This window comes from Hylaeus anthracinus, unplaced genomic scaffold (assembly GCF_026225885.1).
Source record: "Hylaeus anthracinus isolate JK02 unplaced genomic scaffold, UHH_iyHylAnth1.0_haploid 27396, whole genome shotgun sequence".
Lineage (NCBI taxonomy): Eukaryota > Metazoa > Arthropoda > Insecta > Hymenoptera > Colletidae > Hylaeus > Hylaeus anthracinus.
Window position 1 is genome coordinate 1 of NW_026535199.1, and position 16,899 is coordinate 16,899.

The following is a 16,899-nucleotide window of genomic DNA, read 5'->3' on the forward strand; positions in this document are numbered from 1 at the left end:
GAGATGAGCCCGGAGGAGGAGGGGGGTCGAGGGGGCGGGTCCCCCCCCGGCAGCAGGGGCTGCGCTGCACCAGCCCCATCACCCCCGCACGGCCAGTCCACCCTCGGGCACGGAACCCTGCACCCGCGATGCCATACCAACGCCTACACCTATCGCGGACACGACCACAACGACAACCACCACTACCATGACAATGCAATCGCAGGGCCAGCAACAAGAGAAGCAGGGTCCAAGCCCCAGCCCGAGTCCAACGGGCGGCGACGTTGAGAAATTCGACGGAAAGATCGTCTACAATCCCGATGGCTCGGCGTACATCATCGAGGGCGAGAGCGAGCTAAGCGAAGACGACTCTCTGCCAGACGGTTGCATCGTAGACGGGCGCGGTGTCTCGGTTCCTCATTCTCTGGTATTTCCTCAGATCGCGAACGCGTACTACGTCTCGCGGCTGTACGCGCATCAGGCCTACCAGCAGCAGCAGCAACAGCAACAGCAACGGTCGACGGTGCAACAGCATAATCCCGATCTTCCCGTGATGCACAGCTATCGGGTGATCAGCTACAGAAGCGCGGAGGGTAGTAAACAGCCACCCCCGCCACCGGCAGCCCCGCCGCCCCCGGCCGCCTCCGTGCCCGTGAAACCCATTCTTATGTGTTTCATATGCAAGCTAAGTTTCGGGTACGCTAAAAGTTTCGTGGCGCACGCTCAAGGCGAACATCAGCTCACCCTGATGGAAGACGAAAGGCAAGTGCTCTCCCACTCGACCGCGTCGGCTATCATTCAAGCCGTGGGCAGAGGGAAGCAACCGCTCGTCAGTTTTCTCGAACCCGTGACCAACTCCACCTGCTCGCAACCGTCACCCGCGCAGATGCAGAGTCAGCAACAACAGCAACGCTCCGAAGCGAACGATCACGAGATACCCACTACGACCAGCACGCCTGCGAGTACCCCTGGCGTGCCGAGCAGTCCGCAGCAACAGCAACAACAACAGCAACAGAGGCCGTCGCCGAGCACACCAACCACGCCCACGTCGCACTCGAATCATCCTCTCGCGTACAATCATCAACAAACGCAGCAACACCAATGGACCGGAGCTCAGGTGAGCGCCGCATCCTGGGCCAAGGCGCCCGACGCTGCAGGCATCCATTACACGTCACCGCCACCGCCAACTTCCTCGACGAAAGGCTCACCGTCCTCCTACGCCGCTCTGACCCAGCAACCACCCAATTTCCTCACGGGCACGACCATCGGCGTCTGTCCCGAGCACATGCAAGGTAGACCTAGCGGGGTCGAGTGCCCGAAATGCGAACTGATCCTCGCCAGCAGCAGACTGGCCGGTCCCGGTGGACCCCTGGCCGGCATTCACAGTCGGAACTCTTGCAAAACCCTTAAGTGTCCTAAATGCAACTGGCATTACAAGTACCAGGAAACTCTGGAGATACACATGAAAGAGAAGCACCCGGAGAGCGAGACCTCCTGCATATACTGCATCGCCGGTCAACCCCATCCGAGGTTAGCGCGTGGCGAGACTTACACCTGCGGATACAAACCGTACAGATGCGAGGTGTGTAACTATTCCACCACCACCAAGGGCAACCTCAGTATTCACATGCAGAGCGACAAACATCTAAACAATATGCAGGAGCTTCAGCAAGGTGGCGGCGGTAGCTCGGGCGCCAACAATCCATCTTCCTCTCAAGACGCCCCGATGCCGACGAGAAGTCCCCACCATCAGCAAAATCACAGCCCGCACATCGCCGGTCAACCCGGAAACCAAAGCAAACCGAAGCCAACGTTTCGCTGCGACGTTTGCAACTACGAGACGAACGTCGCGCGCAATCTGAGGATACACATGACCAGCGAGAAACACACGCACAACATGCTGGTGCTGCAGCAGAACGTGAAGCACATGCAGACGCTCTCCGCGTTGCAGTCCCACCATCAGCAGGCACAGCACCACCATCAGCAAGCGCAACAACATCAGCAGCAACAGCTCGAACAGTTGCTGCATCTCGGCGGGCTGGACAAGCCCCAACACGCGGAGGCAGCGTTGGCGGACATGGCGTACAATCAAGCTCTGCTGATTCAAATGATGACCGGCGGTCAGCTGCCACCGCAACTACCGCCAGAACTTATGGGCGGTATGGCGAGCATGGGCGCGATGGGCAACCTCGCCGGAGACGTTGGTCTCTCGCCCGACAGCATGGATCCACCGCCCGAACCGGCAGATCCCGATCCATCCCATCTTTATCAGTGCTGCGTTTGCAACAACTTCGGCACGGACTCCTTGGAAGCCATGGGCCACCACCTGGCCATCGATCGCACGCGGACGCGCGAGGGCGAGATCCTCGCTCTGGTCGCCGGTCACTTTGTCTGTAAACTTTGTTCCTATAAAACTAACCTAAAGGCGAACTTTCAACTACACTGCAAAACCGACAAGCACCTTCAACGTCTGCAGCATGTGAACCACGTGAAAGAGGGCGGTCCCCGAAACGAATGGAAGCTCAAGTACTTGGCGTCGCCCACAAGCGCCGCGCAATTGCGTTGTCACGCGTGCGACTATTACACCAACAGCGCTCATAAATTGGCGCTCCACGCGGCTTCACCGCGACACGAGGCCGCGGCTCTGCTCCTCCGTCACCTGCTCGAGGCCAGCGCCAACGTGTCGTCGCAGGGGAAATTGTATCACTGCGCTCTATGTGGATTCAGCGCGAGACACCGATTGCCGCTGCTCCAGCACGTCCGGTCCCTCAGACACCTTCAGATGGAGCAATTGCATCAGCTCCATCGACGGAGCGGCATCCAAGGGAACGAAACCCCGCACACCGACATCGGCGACGTTTTCCAAGTCGTCAGCGATCCCGATGCACCGCCTACTCAACAGTCCAGTCCCACCACGCCGACCACTCCGAATGCCACCACCGCCAACAGTGGTGAGTTGATCCGAATACTTGGTCCGAAATTTCGTTAAAATAAAGATGATAAATTCGTTAACCCTTTCGAAACCTGGCGTTCACAAGTGAGAACACAAAATTTTTAAATTACCGTCACGACCGAAACATAGTTTTCCTCGAAGACTACGCTATTAGGATTTTGTTGTTAAATCAAATTACACTAGTACGAGAAAAAAACTTCAGGTCTGAAAGAGTTAAAAGAAAGAAGAATTCGATGATTATTATGATATCGTGAAACGCTTTCATTCCTATTATTCGAGCAAAATCGACTCTTACAAGTGACAAATTAATTTCTTTTTTTTTTTCGAAAATCCAGATCTAAAGAAAATTTCTCACAGCTGGGTAGAAAGTATTCGTCGCACCCTTAATGAATTCAGTATTTTCATCGATTATCGCGTAATTAGCAGGCAACGACGGTAATTTCGCGTGGCATATGGCCGTGGCGTGTATCGCGCCACGCACAATGCTGAGCGTTATTATATCGACGACCTGTACTTACATAAATATACGAAGAGAAACCAGCAGCACGCGTTGGTTCGTCGCGTTGTGTTCTCGCAACTGACGCCGTTCGATGTAAATGCGGTTTCGGACAATACCAGACCACGCGAATAGGCGGTCTTCCTTTATTTCTCGTCTCGCTTTCACCAACAGACGCGCTTCTTTCGTCCCCTTGGCACGGCTCCGTCAATAATTTTGTATCGGCAATCTGTAATTTCAAGTGGTATTGTTACACTGGACGAAGAAGCATCTGCGATATCTGCACACCACCGCGAATCACCCTTCCTACTCTTCATCGTTACCAAAACCTTTTCAAATATACCGTAATATCGACCTTTGCTTTACTCCAGCGATGGGATTACTAGACTGAGTCACGGTTACACCTGTCGCTAGTTTAATTAATAATAGTCCGCGAATGTCACGTCCAACTTTGTAACACAATGCAGTACATTGTAATATTGCGTGCATTAGGTAGCGGTAATTAGTTCTTTCATTCTGGTCTTCAAATGCACGGTTATTGTTTGCGTCGATTTTTTTTTAATACCTTGCATCGTTTAACAATCTAAATGTACTCCACAAATTATAGTTTTCTAAATTCTCATCAAAAACGATACTTCCACGCAAAGATACCAACGGGATGATAATTGAAAAATAACGTATACCGGTTGGAAAAAAGTAAATCTAATTTATCATCGGACGAAAACTTCGCGTCGTCGTATAAAACACTTTCGCTGCCGTTACACATAATTTACTTTCTCTCGCAACATTATCGGCTTATATACTCCCCTGTTCACGTGCAGCTGCAAGATTAATGGTTATTTTTTCGGCTATTATGATTTTCAACGTCGATCGACGATTTATCGACGCCTCGATAGAAAGGGGAATTACACGTTTTGGTTATCGAAAGAAAGTAATTGGGATATTAAGACGTACGAATTTACGTTGCGCCAGTCAAAGCTTAACGTAGATTTACTTCGAATGGATGGTATTTAATGTCATTTTCCAAACCCATTGATTGCATTTGAAATATTCTAATAGTAAAAGTATTCGTCTCTCGCGTGTTCCCGAAAATTACGGTGCATAAGCCAAGAGCCGATATTATTCGATGCGATAGTTTCGCCTACCCCAAGTAAGGTCTTTAATTCCCCTCGTATTAGAAGAAAATTAGCTCCCGCAATCATATCGCGAATTCCCGAGAACAGTGGCTTCCTACCGTAAGCGGAACCGTTTTGCGATTTTTCAGAACGACGAGAGGAAGGCAGCGACTGCGGTAACGAGGTGAAGCAAGAGCCGGATAACGATCAGGAACCAGAACAAGAACCGGAGAACGAACACGAGGACGTCACCTGCCCGTATTGCACTTATCAGCCAACGTCGCGCGAAGAATTAAGGCAGCACTTGCAAGTGGCCCACGTTCAGGATTCCGAAGAGAAGCCGGAGACCGTGAAGGAGGAGCCACCGCCTGAATTGTTGTGCCCGTTGTGCCAAGACGGCTTCAGAGAGCGTTCCGCGCTCGAGAAGCACGTGATGCAAATACATTCGGTCAACTCGGACGGTTTGCAACGGCTGCTGCTGCTGGTGGATCAGAGCCATTGGTTAAACAACAATCCGAGAAACACCTCGACGCCGGCGGTGACCACGCCAACGTCGCCCACCGCCAGCGGCAAGCCCAGCCAGGAAGAGGATCTCAGCGAGCGGAGTGCCAACGACGAGATCGAGGAGCTGACGAGATGCACCATCTGTGGCCGCATTTGTCGCTCCTTGGAGGAATTGCAACAACACCATCGCGAGTCTCATCCCGCCACCACGCCCACGTTAGCGGTCAGCGAGAAACACGTTTACAAGTATCGATGCGGCCAGTGCAGCCTGGCGTTCAAAACGTTGGAGAAACTGCAGCAACACTCGCAATACCACGCGATCAGGGACGCGACCAAGTGCGCGTTGTGCGGTCGTTCGTTTCGCTCGGTTCAGGCGCTTCAACGACACCTGGAGTCCACTCACGCGGACATGCACGAGGAAGAGCTCGCGCAGTACAAGCAGAGCCTGCTCCACGCTCACCCGCTTCTGCAGGCCCTCACCGAGGAGAGCCTGCGGAGACAGGGTAATCTGGCCGGCGAGCAGAACGTCGAGGACGATGCCAGCAAAGCCGAGGAGGAGGAGAGCGATGCCAGCGACTCGTCGCCCTTGCATAAAGAACAACGTCTGCTGGAAGACTATCTCAACAGCCAGCCCGTAGCCGAGGACTCCTACCACGATCCAGGCAGGAAGTTCAAGTGCCATCGCTGCAAACTAGCGTTCACGCGGCAGAGCTACCTCACCGGGCACAACAAGACCCTGCTGCATCGCAAAGGCGAGAAGATGTCCTATCCGATGGAGAAATACTTGGACCCGAACAGACCTTACAAGTGCGACGTTTGCAAGGAGAGCTTCACCCAGAAGAACATACTCTTGGTTCACTACAACAGCGTGAGCCACCTGCACAAGCTGAAGAGAGCCATGCAGGAGCAGGGTAACAATAACACGCTGATCTCGGTGGTACCGCCGGCTAGTCCGACGGAGTCGCCCGATTCCCAGCAAGATCAAGACAAGAAGCCTTACAAATGTAACATCTGCAAGGTAGCCTACTCTCAAGGTAGCACTTTGGACATTCACATGAGAAGCGTGCTCCATCAGACTAGAGCCAGTAAATTACCAGATCTCGCCGCCAGCGGTCAATTAGACCTCGCACGACCTCTGATAGAACAACCACCGACGAGTCCAAACAGTCCACCCATCAACACCAACGCCAGCAACACGGGGACGATGCTGTCCTGTCCTCGATGCAGCGCTCTTTTCGTCAACCAGGAGCAGCTCGCCACGCACCAACAGCTCTACTGCATCTTCAGCAATCCTCTGGCACTGTTTCAACAACTGGCCGCGTCGCAGCAACTCGTTCCATCCGCGCCAGCCAAGACACCACCGCCCACGTCCACCACGCCTGGTCCTCAGCAACACATGCAGCAAAGCGCCCAACACGCCGCGCAAACGACGCAGGACATTTTATCGCAGCCGCGTCACAAGACCTCGCAAATGTACAAGCACCTGCTGGAGAGCTTCGGGTTCGACCTGGTCATGCAGTTCAACGAGAACCATCAGAGACGTCAACGAAAGGAGGAGGAAGCCGCGGCTGCGCTCCAAGCTCAGCAGGAACAACAGAAACAGGAGCAGCAGAAGCAAGCGCTCGCCGCTCAAGCCGCTCGCGAAAGGGAGGAGGAAGCAGAGGAGCACACGGACGACGACGTTATACCCGAGTTGACGAAGAGCACCTGTCAGCATTGCAACAAGGAATTTAGCAGCGTGTGGGTCCTCAAAGCTCATTGCGAGGAGGTGCACCGCGACTTGGTGCCTCGCGAATTTCTGGAGAAGTACGCGCAGCAGTTCAAGTGCGAGTACGAGAAGAAGAGCGTCGTGGTCACCGTCGCGACGTCCTCCTCCACGTCGTCCGCGCCTAGAAGTTCCACGCCGGCATCCGCTCAGCCCCAAGATCTCACTTCCGACAAAGAACAACGCGAACGGGAGAAAGAAGAGATCGCGGAGAGCAAGGAACGCGTCAGCAAGACTCCAGAGGCTACCTCGACCACTCCTGCTACCACTCCAGCCCTGAGCAACACGCCCGTTTCCAGCACCGACTCAACCACTCCAGTCGTGCTGACAACCAACTCCACGCATCACATTCAGCAACAACAGCAGCAGCAACAACAACAACAACAGCAGCAGCAACAACAGCAACAGCAGCACGCTCAGCTTACTCTGGCTCAGCAAATGACCGAGATGCAAGCTGCTCTGAACGCCATGGCAGCCTCGCAGCTACAGCAACAGCTTCAACAGTATCCAGGATTGATGATGGGGATGATGGGTCTGCCGCTGGGACTGAACGTTCCTGCTCTGGCCGCCATGAATCTTCAACCACCTCTGGTGCCGATGATGCTACCTCCGCCTCCGTACGACGGCGCTGCCACCGCGTATCCGCCTATCAACGCTCAAGCTGACCTTCTGGCCAAACAACACATCGCTTTGCAACAGCAACAAGCTGCAGCCGTAAGTAATTTGTCGACTGTTGTAGTTTTCTGTTATTAGCACATTGTTGACCGGCTTGGTTTCATAAATTGAAATAGATCACGCAAGTGCAAACACGAGTTCACTCCTGACCGGTCAACAACGTGTTAGTAGACTGCGGATGTTTGTGCAAATTCATATTTTCTTAGATGCAGATAAAGGATTGAAACTTGAATGAAAATATGTCTTGGATTCCTCCATATCTCCATTTGTCATGAATGCATAAACATTCGCAGGTTAGTTACCAATGTCGCGAATGGACTTACTAGCAGCCTTTCCGTGTTCCGATGGGCTTCTTTGATACTCTAGAAATAAAATAGCATTTCGATTAATTGATGTTCATTGATATTCATTGATATTTGGTCAAATCGATTAACAATCCATAAAACAAAAAGTTGAGAAACGCGATGTAACGGGCTTTGAAATGAATGATTTATTATTCAATGGCCAAATAAATTTAAGGTTTTCCAAAAAGTGGAGTTAATAAATTTGTGCGGTGAACGGGCCACTTCGTTATGCAAATCGCGAACGTTAACGATCCTTCCATTTACTGATGCCGAGAGTTACGTAACATCGGACGCGAGTATTCGAGCCTGTACGCTATTCCGCGAATACAAAGTAATCGAAATATGGAAGACGAAGTAGATTACATTCTCGAACACGGAAAGCTCGTGCAAGGAAAGAAAGCACAGGTAAATCTTTTTTCGTTTTGCAGGCAAACGTGGCTGCCTCGCAGAAACGAGCACGCACTCGCATAACGGACGAACAGCTTAAGATACTACGCGCGCATTTCGATATTAACAATTCACCCGGTGAAGAGCAGATATTGGACATGGCGGCGCAGAGCGGCCTACCACCGAAAGTGATCAAACACTGGTTCCGAAACACGTTGTTCAAAGAGCGTCAACGCAACAAAGACAGTCCGTACAATTTCAACAATCCTCCGAGCACAACATTGAACCTCGAGGAGTACGAGAAAACGGGGGAAGCGAAAGTGACACCGCTGAATTCTAGCGTATCGGGGAGCAGTTCCTCGGACGACAAAAGTCCAAACAAGCAAGCGTCCCCGCCGCCGTCGACGACTAATATCAACGCGTCTCAGACCAGCGAGATAAAACAGGAGGTTCAGGAACAACCGCAATGTCACGTTCCGCAGCACTCGCAACACCAGGAGGAGCAACAGCATCATTCGCCCGGGAGCTCGGGCGGGCAACAGTCACGACCTCATTCGCCAGCTCTGAGCATTAGCTCCGTCTTTCCTAGCATTCATCACGACGTCACGTCGCATATACCGACGACGACCAGCGCCCCGAGCACTCCGATGCTTCCACCGAAACTTGGACCTCAGAATTTCGCCAGTCCCAACCCTGGACCGGGTGGCGTCGTGCCGAGCGCCATGGCAGCGATAGCTCTGACGCCGCAGAGATCTCTGAGCCCTGGTCGCGGACCGACGGACTATTCCTTCGGCGGGAACGGGAACGGCAGCAATTCCTCCGGCGGTAGCTCTGGGAAACGAGCGAATCGTACAAGATTCACCGATTACCAAATCAAAGTTCTTCAAGAGTTCTTCGAGAATAACGCATACCCGAAAGACGACGATCTGGAATATCTGAGCAAGCTTCTTGGATTGAGCCCGCGCGTAATCGTGGTTTGGTTCCAAAACGCTAGACAGAAGGCACGTAAAGTTTATGAGAATCAACCCGCTGCCGAACCCGTGACAGCCGGCACCCGCGAAAGTGACGACGGTTCAGGCCGCTTTCAAAGAACTCCGGGCTTGAATTACCAATGTAAAAAGTGCTTACTGGTGTTTCAGAGATACTACGAACTCATTCGGCATCAGAAGACGCACTGCTTCAAAGAGGAGGATGCCAAGAGAAGCGCGCAAGCACAAGCCGCCGCGGCTCAAGTGGCCGCCGTTTTGAGTTCCGAAGATAGCAACAGCAGCTCAACGACCACCACTGCAAACGCTGTGCCCGCTAACCCGACGAACGCGCCGGCGCTCGCCGAGCAACTTCAGCAACCGTTGAACGCTACCGCATCCCCTCATCATCAACAACAGACGTTGACGCAATCGCATCAGCAGCCTCAGCAGCAGCTGCAACAACAGCAACAATCGCAGTCGCAGGCCGAGTCTAAGGAGGGTAGCTTTCAATGCGACAAATGCAACCTGATGTTCGGACGATTCGAGCTCTGGCGCGAGCATCAGCTAGTACATATCATGAACCCGTCCTTGTTCCCGCCAGCCTATCCTCCGGACTCGCCTTTCGGCATTCTTCAACAACAAGCGCTGAACGCGACCTCAGGCGTCGCCGCGGACACCTCCCATCCGCTGATCGCGATGATGCAAGACAGAAAACGGAAATACGAGGACTTCGAGGAGGGAACGGGTAGCGAGACGCGGTCCAACTCCGAGCACAGCGAACAACCCAAAGACAAACGTCTGAGAACGACGATACTTCCGGAACAGCTGGACTATTTGTATCAAAAGTATCAGGTCGAATCGAATCCGTCGAGAAAGATGCTGGAGACGATCGCTCGTGAGGTCGGCTTGAAGAAACGCGTCGTTCAGGTCTGGTTTCAAAACACCCGCGCCCGCGAACGAAAGGGTCAGTTTCGCGCGCACAGCCAAGTGATCAATAAACGCTGCCCGTTCTGTCCGGCGTTGTTCAAAGTGAAATCCGCGCTAGAGTCCCATCTTAGCAGCAAGCACGCCGATCAGATCGCCCGCGGCGAGGTGAACATAGATAATATCCCCGACGAGGAACTCTCGATGGAATCCGCGCCCTCGAATCCTAGCACCCCGAACATGATGCCGCCGCTGTTCCCGCCTTTCAACACCGATATGGAGGCTTCCTTGAAGAAGTACTACGAAGAGTCGATGAAGCGTTACATCAGCGAGCTCCAAGCTCACGCGATCAACGGCAAGCAGGAGGCGTCCAACCATCAAACGGGCAACAACAGCGGCGAATCACCGTTGGATCTGAGCAAACCGGTAGATCTCAGCCGCCCGATGAAACTCAGCCTCGGCGGATTGAGCAACCTCCTCGAAGAGCAGCACGGCGTGCATTTTCGCGGTGGCAGCGATTGCGGGCCCCTCACCGATCTCTCCGAAAGAAGCATCTGCGACGACGACAGCATGAGCGAGACCACGGAATTCCTAGACGACGAGAGCGGACCTGCGAGCCCTGCGTCGAGCACCCAAAGCTCGCGACAGGGTCCGGCTTCCGCGGGAGCAGGCGGCACACCGCTCACCCCGGTGGCGGGCGCTGGCAGTGGAACCAGCCAATCCAGCGGCAAAAGGTATCGCACTCAGATGTCGGCGACCCAGGTGAAGGTGATGAAGTCTCTGTTCTCGGACTACAAGACACCGACCATGGCCGAATGCGAGATGCTCGGCCGCGAGATCGGTCTGCCGAAGCGCGTGGTTCAGGTAAGCGATCCAGAGTGTAACCTGATTGTGAGCTCGTCGAGTGGCGTTTGGGATTCGAAAATGGCTGATTAAATTGTGTAAAATGATTTTGAATTCTTTGCTAGCCTAAAATTTCCTTGGCAGCTTTTCGCCGAGTCCCGAGCGTCTCGCGTCGAGAGGAACCCCCGTTGCTCGCGATCGTCCCGATCTCGATGAGCTTGCGGTCTAATCGAAACGAGTTGCAGGTCTGGTTTCAGAACGCCCGTGCAAAGGAGAAGAAGGCCAGGTTGGCGGCGGGCTTGCCAGCCGAGGGCTCGGCCGTGCAACCGCATCGCGGACCAACCGGGCCCGACGAGTGCAGACTGTGCTCGGTTCGATACTCGGCCAAGTCGCCGCTGCAGGAGCACGTTTTCTCGCGGCGGCACATCGAGTCGGTCCGCGTCGCCGTCGAGGAGGGCAGCCTAGTGCCACCGACGCCTGGTGCACCGATCGTTCCCACTGGCAACAGTGGCACGCCAGGGATCGGTAATTCGTCGGTGGTCGGGACCACCAATCAGCAGGCTGGCCAGCAGCAACAGCAAACGGACGAAAACATGATGTACGGATCTTTGTTCCTCCACCCTACGGCGATGTTCCAGCCGCAGCAGCAGCAGCATCCTGGCGCCGCGACGGCTAGCACGGCTACCACCACGGCTGGTGAGTGTCTGGCTGACCTCTTAGACTCGTAAGCGACCGTTCGACCCGCGTTTCGTTCGAAATTCTGATCCTTTACGCGACCAGATGAAAACGTTATCGATTAGAAATCAATTTTTTCCTTTTTCCTTTGTCTATTCTTCTTCTACTTTTTTTTTTTTATTTTTTTCATTTCGAGAGTAGGCACGCGTTGATACACGTTTTACGACTGCCTCTATTCGATTAAACGCGAGTCGTTCGGAGCTGTTACATCTTCTTCTTCTTCTTGTTCTATCATTTTTCTTTCGTTTTGTAATTTCGTGGACAAATGAATTTCGAACTCGCGCGAGTTTACGTCGTTGTATGTGTGCACGTGTTCTTTGTTTATACCGCGTGTATACGTTTACACCTGTACAATTTGGCCCGTGTGATACTCTAGGGGGCCCGTCAACTATGGAAATTTGTACGATGAGAATTTTTCCTTTTCGTGAAAAATCGTTTACAATGTATAGTGCGAATATAATATATCCAGAGCTAGGCAATACTGAAAGTTCCTATCAGATGACTATTCTAGCGTAAAAAGAGAATGCGAGAGGGCGAAAGAGACGAACGAGTGAGAGATCGTGCGAGTGAACGTTTGCGAGAATGCGAGTGCGAGCGAGTTCAGAGAGCGTGCGTCGAAGCATTAAAACCGTTTTAAAATGAAAACGATCATCGCAAAAGAAAAGCCCGGAGAGATAGAAATTATTACGAACTTTATTATTATATTTTATAATGGATTCTTAGTACTATCCATTTCGATTATTACTCGAAGCGTTTGATGCATTATAGTATAGTCAGAAAGAACGGAGAATACACATTGCCTTTTTAATTCCTACATAGCGTAGCGAAGTATCGATCCCACTCCTCGCTCCTTACCTTTGTTTTCTCCCTGTTTCGATTCTACATTATTAATTATCGTGGTCATCGTCGTCGTCACTTATCCGCGAAGCCATTCCAGCGCCGAGTACCATCTTTCGATGCCTCCCCCACCCCTCCCCCCCTCAGCCCACCTTATCGTGCCCGAAGCATTCACTGTAAATATTCTTCGCAAAAGTCTCCGCTGTTATCCGAGGCCCGAATGGGGCCCCTTCCTCGTGAACGGTCCCCATTCTGGCCTCCGTGGAGCACATACGTAATCGCTAGTGGCGCAACTATACTCCCAGGAACCAATGGCACGCGTGTATCATAATTAACCCTTTGCAATCCACGAATTATTTTCGATACGAACGATCAGGGACTTCGAGACAATTTTTGTGGCAACGCTCTGGACGTTAGCACGCGCATCCACCCTTTGAACTAATTAGTAAATGCTCGCAACGTGAATTTTGCATGTTCAATTCTATTCGCGTTGCCGCGTATGAAACTTTTGACAATCAAATATAGTTTCTTTTTTTTTTTTTTTAATTTTTACAAACGAGAATTTTATTTATTTCGTTCTGTTTTGCGTTGCCACGGGCGAAACTTGAAATCTGTTGTTCGTATCGCGTGGTGCGTATTATCGGTGTCGCCGCAGCGACGCCAGTGGTGTGCGAAGGGTTGAAATTTCACTTCTCCTTCGCGTTCATACGTTTGCCCTCTTCCCCTTCGCGTCCACGTACGACGTTAAAGAGAATCCTATTTGCCATTACGATGACATCGATCTTAATCAGGGCTAGTACTAATTATTATTATTATTTTATGCGTTAGTTATTTATGAGTTTCCCTTTATTTTTTGTGATAGTCACACTCTCGCCTGCCCACGCAATCGAAACGACTCGTTTCGAGTGTCTCGACCTTGAAGAACGCCCGACGTACGTCCATTTCCTTTTTCGTTTTTTTCAATTTATTTTATTTACCGCGTGAGCTCGTATTCGCAGCCGACGAGGGTGTGGCTCCGCTTCTCGCTTTTTTTCTTCACCGACACGACACGTATACAACTCGCAAACAAACGTACACACGCATACACACACACACACACACACCACAAACACGGATTCGCGTTCACGCACTTGGACCACGCGCGAATAAACGCATACATGAGATACTGACACGTACACGTACAAGAAACAATGTTATGTATGTCGGCCCCTACTATTCTTGTGTATATAGTTTATCATTATTATTATTATTATTATTATTATTATTAATTATTATTATTATTATTATTATTAATTATTATTATTATTATTATTTTATATTATTAATATTATATTATTTTTCCGTTCTAGTCTAAAATAAAGCTATACTATCATAAGATTAATCTTTGGTTTTTCTTCTTATTTAAAGTTTTTCATTCCCTGCACCCTACTCTTATTTGGTTCATCCCCTCACCTCCGGCTGTGTTTTCGGGTAAGTCGTTGCCGTCAACCCTGTGTAACCCAGTGTGCGCTCTGAAAACATATACGTATGCATTTTCGAAAAAATCTTATTTATCCTTCGGAACACATATCGCGTTATTCCCTTTTTAATGTAAATCAATAATCCTTTTGAACAACATTCAGAGTAGTATTTATTTACAGTTTCCAACATCATGGCACGAATACATTTGGAAGGTTCGCGCTTATACAAAACTCATACCACATTTGAGACGTTCGTTTTCTTCTACGCTCTACAATTTTCTTGAGAAAGAGTAGATAACATGGGTTACAGAAGGTGAACTCAAGCGGCGCATTTAAATAGTCTTTGTCGTACGCTCGTCTCGAGCAAGGCTTCCAGAATAGAGGAGCTCATTGTTTATTAAGGCAAGTAGCGCGCTATTATAAGAATGGTCGTTTCGCGACGAGAAACGCACGAGTTTGAAACGCGCGCGTAGGTAGCTCGTTCGCTGATCGCCGAGCGATATTCAACGCGGAAGAAAGCACGTTTCCTGGTATCCTCGCGGATCGATTGCGCGAGTTTTGCGTAAACAGCGGCCATTGAAACGAATTACGACCCTGTTCGTCTGGTCGTCGTGCATCACGCGGTAATTAAACCAGGTTTATTTTACGTGGAAAACGATCCAAGCAACGAGGCAGCATGACGTGCATAGTTTCCATCTATATGTAAACCTTGCATGAATTTAACAGAAAAATTCCAAGTATGTTCTTATCAATTATTTTGTTTAACTATTAGGCTTAAGAACTTGATTTGAAATGAAGTAAACATGAGTGGATGGACGAAAATAGTTTCAAATATGTTGGTATCGAGAATTGATTCTTAGACTGTTAGACAATTTTCATTTGTGGGCCAAAAGTTTGGGACTTGAATCGTAACAAAATTATGAGAGTTATTTATGAGAGTTGGTTGTGAATACTTTATATCTCGAAATTTATATCTTATCGACGCGAATCGATAAACGAATTCTGAAAAAGAATAAGCTTTCGCTATACCAGATATTACGTTCACCACACGGTTCAAGCCACGGTTATCGTTTAAATTAAAAGGTTCCTTCGTGGGAAAACGTCGAGAATGACATAAGAGTGACAGATTTTTACGTTAAGGTGACACTTTCGATGGTTAGTAGAAGAGTACTTACCTCGAACCCTTTACGGTAATTTAAAAATCACTGGTCAAAATGTATCGACGCGACGAGTCATCTAATATTGACGCCCACCGATTTTCACGGCAGGCGTGCGCGCCATACACACGTCCAATACCGTCAAATTAACGTGTTACGTTTTTTTTTTCCCCATGTGAATCGTACGATGTTCCGCGACAGCTGGGACATTAATAGTCGGACAGAAGTTAACCTGGATAGGGTCCAGAATTTTTCGCAATAGTATTCGAATTAACCCTTTGCGCTCGAGGCTTTCTTTGCTGGTATCAGCAACTCGAAACGCTTTCTTAGCATTCTACTGCCACGAATGCTAAGCGAATGATTGACTACGAATATGTAGCGCGATCCATGATCGCAAACTAATTTGAGATTTGAGAATCAGGTCACCTTTACCTCACTGACTGTCATTTTATTGACACTTCGAGTTCCAAAGAGATCACACAAGAGATTCCGTATCGTTCCAGACACTGATGGAACGATACGGAACTGAACGGATACGGAACTGACGTAATACGGATATGTGTAAATAGACCTTTAATCGTTTTCGTGAGTCGCCCAAATCTGTACCGCGACAGCTAGCTCACCTAATTTTTCAGACCCAACTCGGAGAGTTCAATTACCCAGGAAAGAACAATGGCGCGGAGTAGACTGCGAGGGGGCCAGCGTTCTATTGACGCGATGACTTCGTAATTGTTACGTGACTTCTACCCGACTTTCCAAGGTTTTGTCGATCAACCCGGCGATAATTAGTCGCGGTGCTTTTTCGATGCGTCCCCGACACAACAATAGAGCCGATCTATACGCGACGCGTTGCGTGGGGGAAGGTGGATGATTGCAGGAACCATTGTACACGTGGTCATGGTCGGCGTTCGCTGCCAGTTCATCGCCTCCTCCACGAAATTCCCTAAACGACGCAATTGACGGATTGAATGGAACCGGGGCGCATGGAAGGAAAACGAGAACAAAGGGCTCGGATATTCGCTCGGAAAATTGATTCCTTAGCGACGCCGAGACGTCGTCGCGGTGTTTGAACTCTGCCTTCTACGTTTTCGCGCCTTTTGTGCGAGCGTCGCGACAAAGGCTACTCCCTGTAAAGTGAGAGAGTTTCTTTTTTATATTTCAGACTTTGAGGCTCGATCAAAAGTGTTAATAATGGCTGGAACTTAACGATATCTTTTGATAGGATATCGACTCGTACGTCTGGGTTTATTTAAACGCCATCTCTTAGGTCGTTGGTGGTTCATTCTTTATACGACTAACCTTTAGAAACCATTTTTGCTTTCAAATCAAAATTAAGGGAGTAGTATCCACAAGGGCACTCTGTATCGAAAGCGTAATTACCTCCTAAAACAGCTCACGGCCTTCATCTGCTCCGGGAATATTTCCACGTAACCTCACTTACTTCATACTTACCTCCATTGCCCCATTCTGACACAAGAATACCATCATACCCAGAATACCAAATGATCTCCGTTCAAAGCTCTCAAAGCAAAAGACAACCCCTTCAGTCGCGTGTCCTTCGAAGAATCCTCACCTTTCCCCTTTAATTTATTTATTCGGCGAATTTCTGTTAGGGGTAGCTCGGAGACGGTGTCGAGAAAAGGTGAGACTCGTCGAAATTCATGACGCAAACCCGAACCCTTTCACGGATCGCTTCCTTCCGGCTCGTGTGCGGGGCCACGCGTGTCGGTTTCTATGACGGCGCGCGGCGCGTTATT

At 50.3% G+C, this 16,899-nt stretch overlaps 1 pseudogene; it reads left to right on the forward strand.

Annotated features, from left to right (window-relative positions):
• Positions 1–3: 3 nt before the first annotated feature.
• Positions 4–14,022, forward strand: LOC128893379 (zinc finger homeobox protein 4-like; annotated as a pseudogene).
• The last annotated feature ends 2,877 nt before the right edge of the window (positions 14,023–16,899 follow it).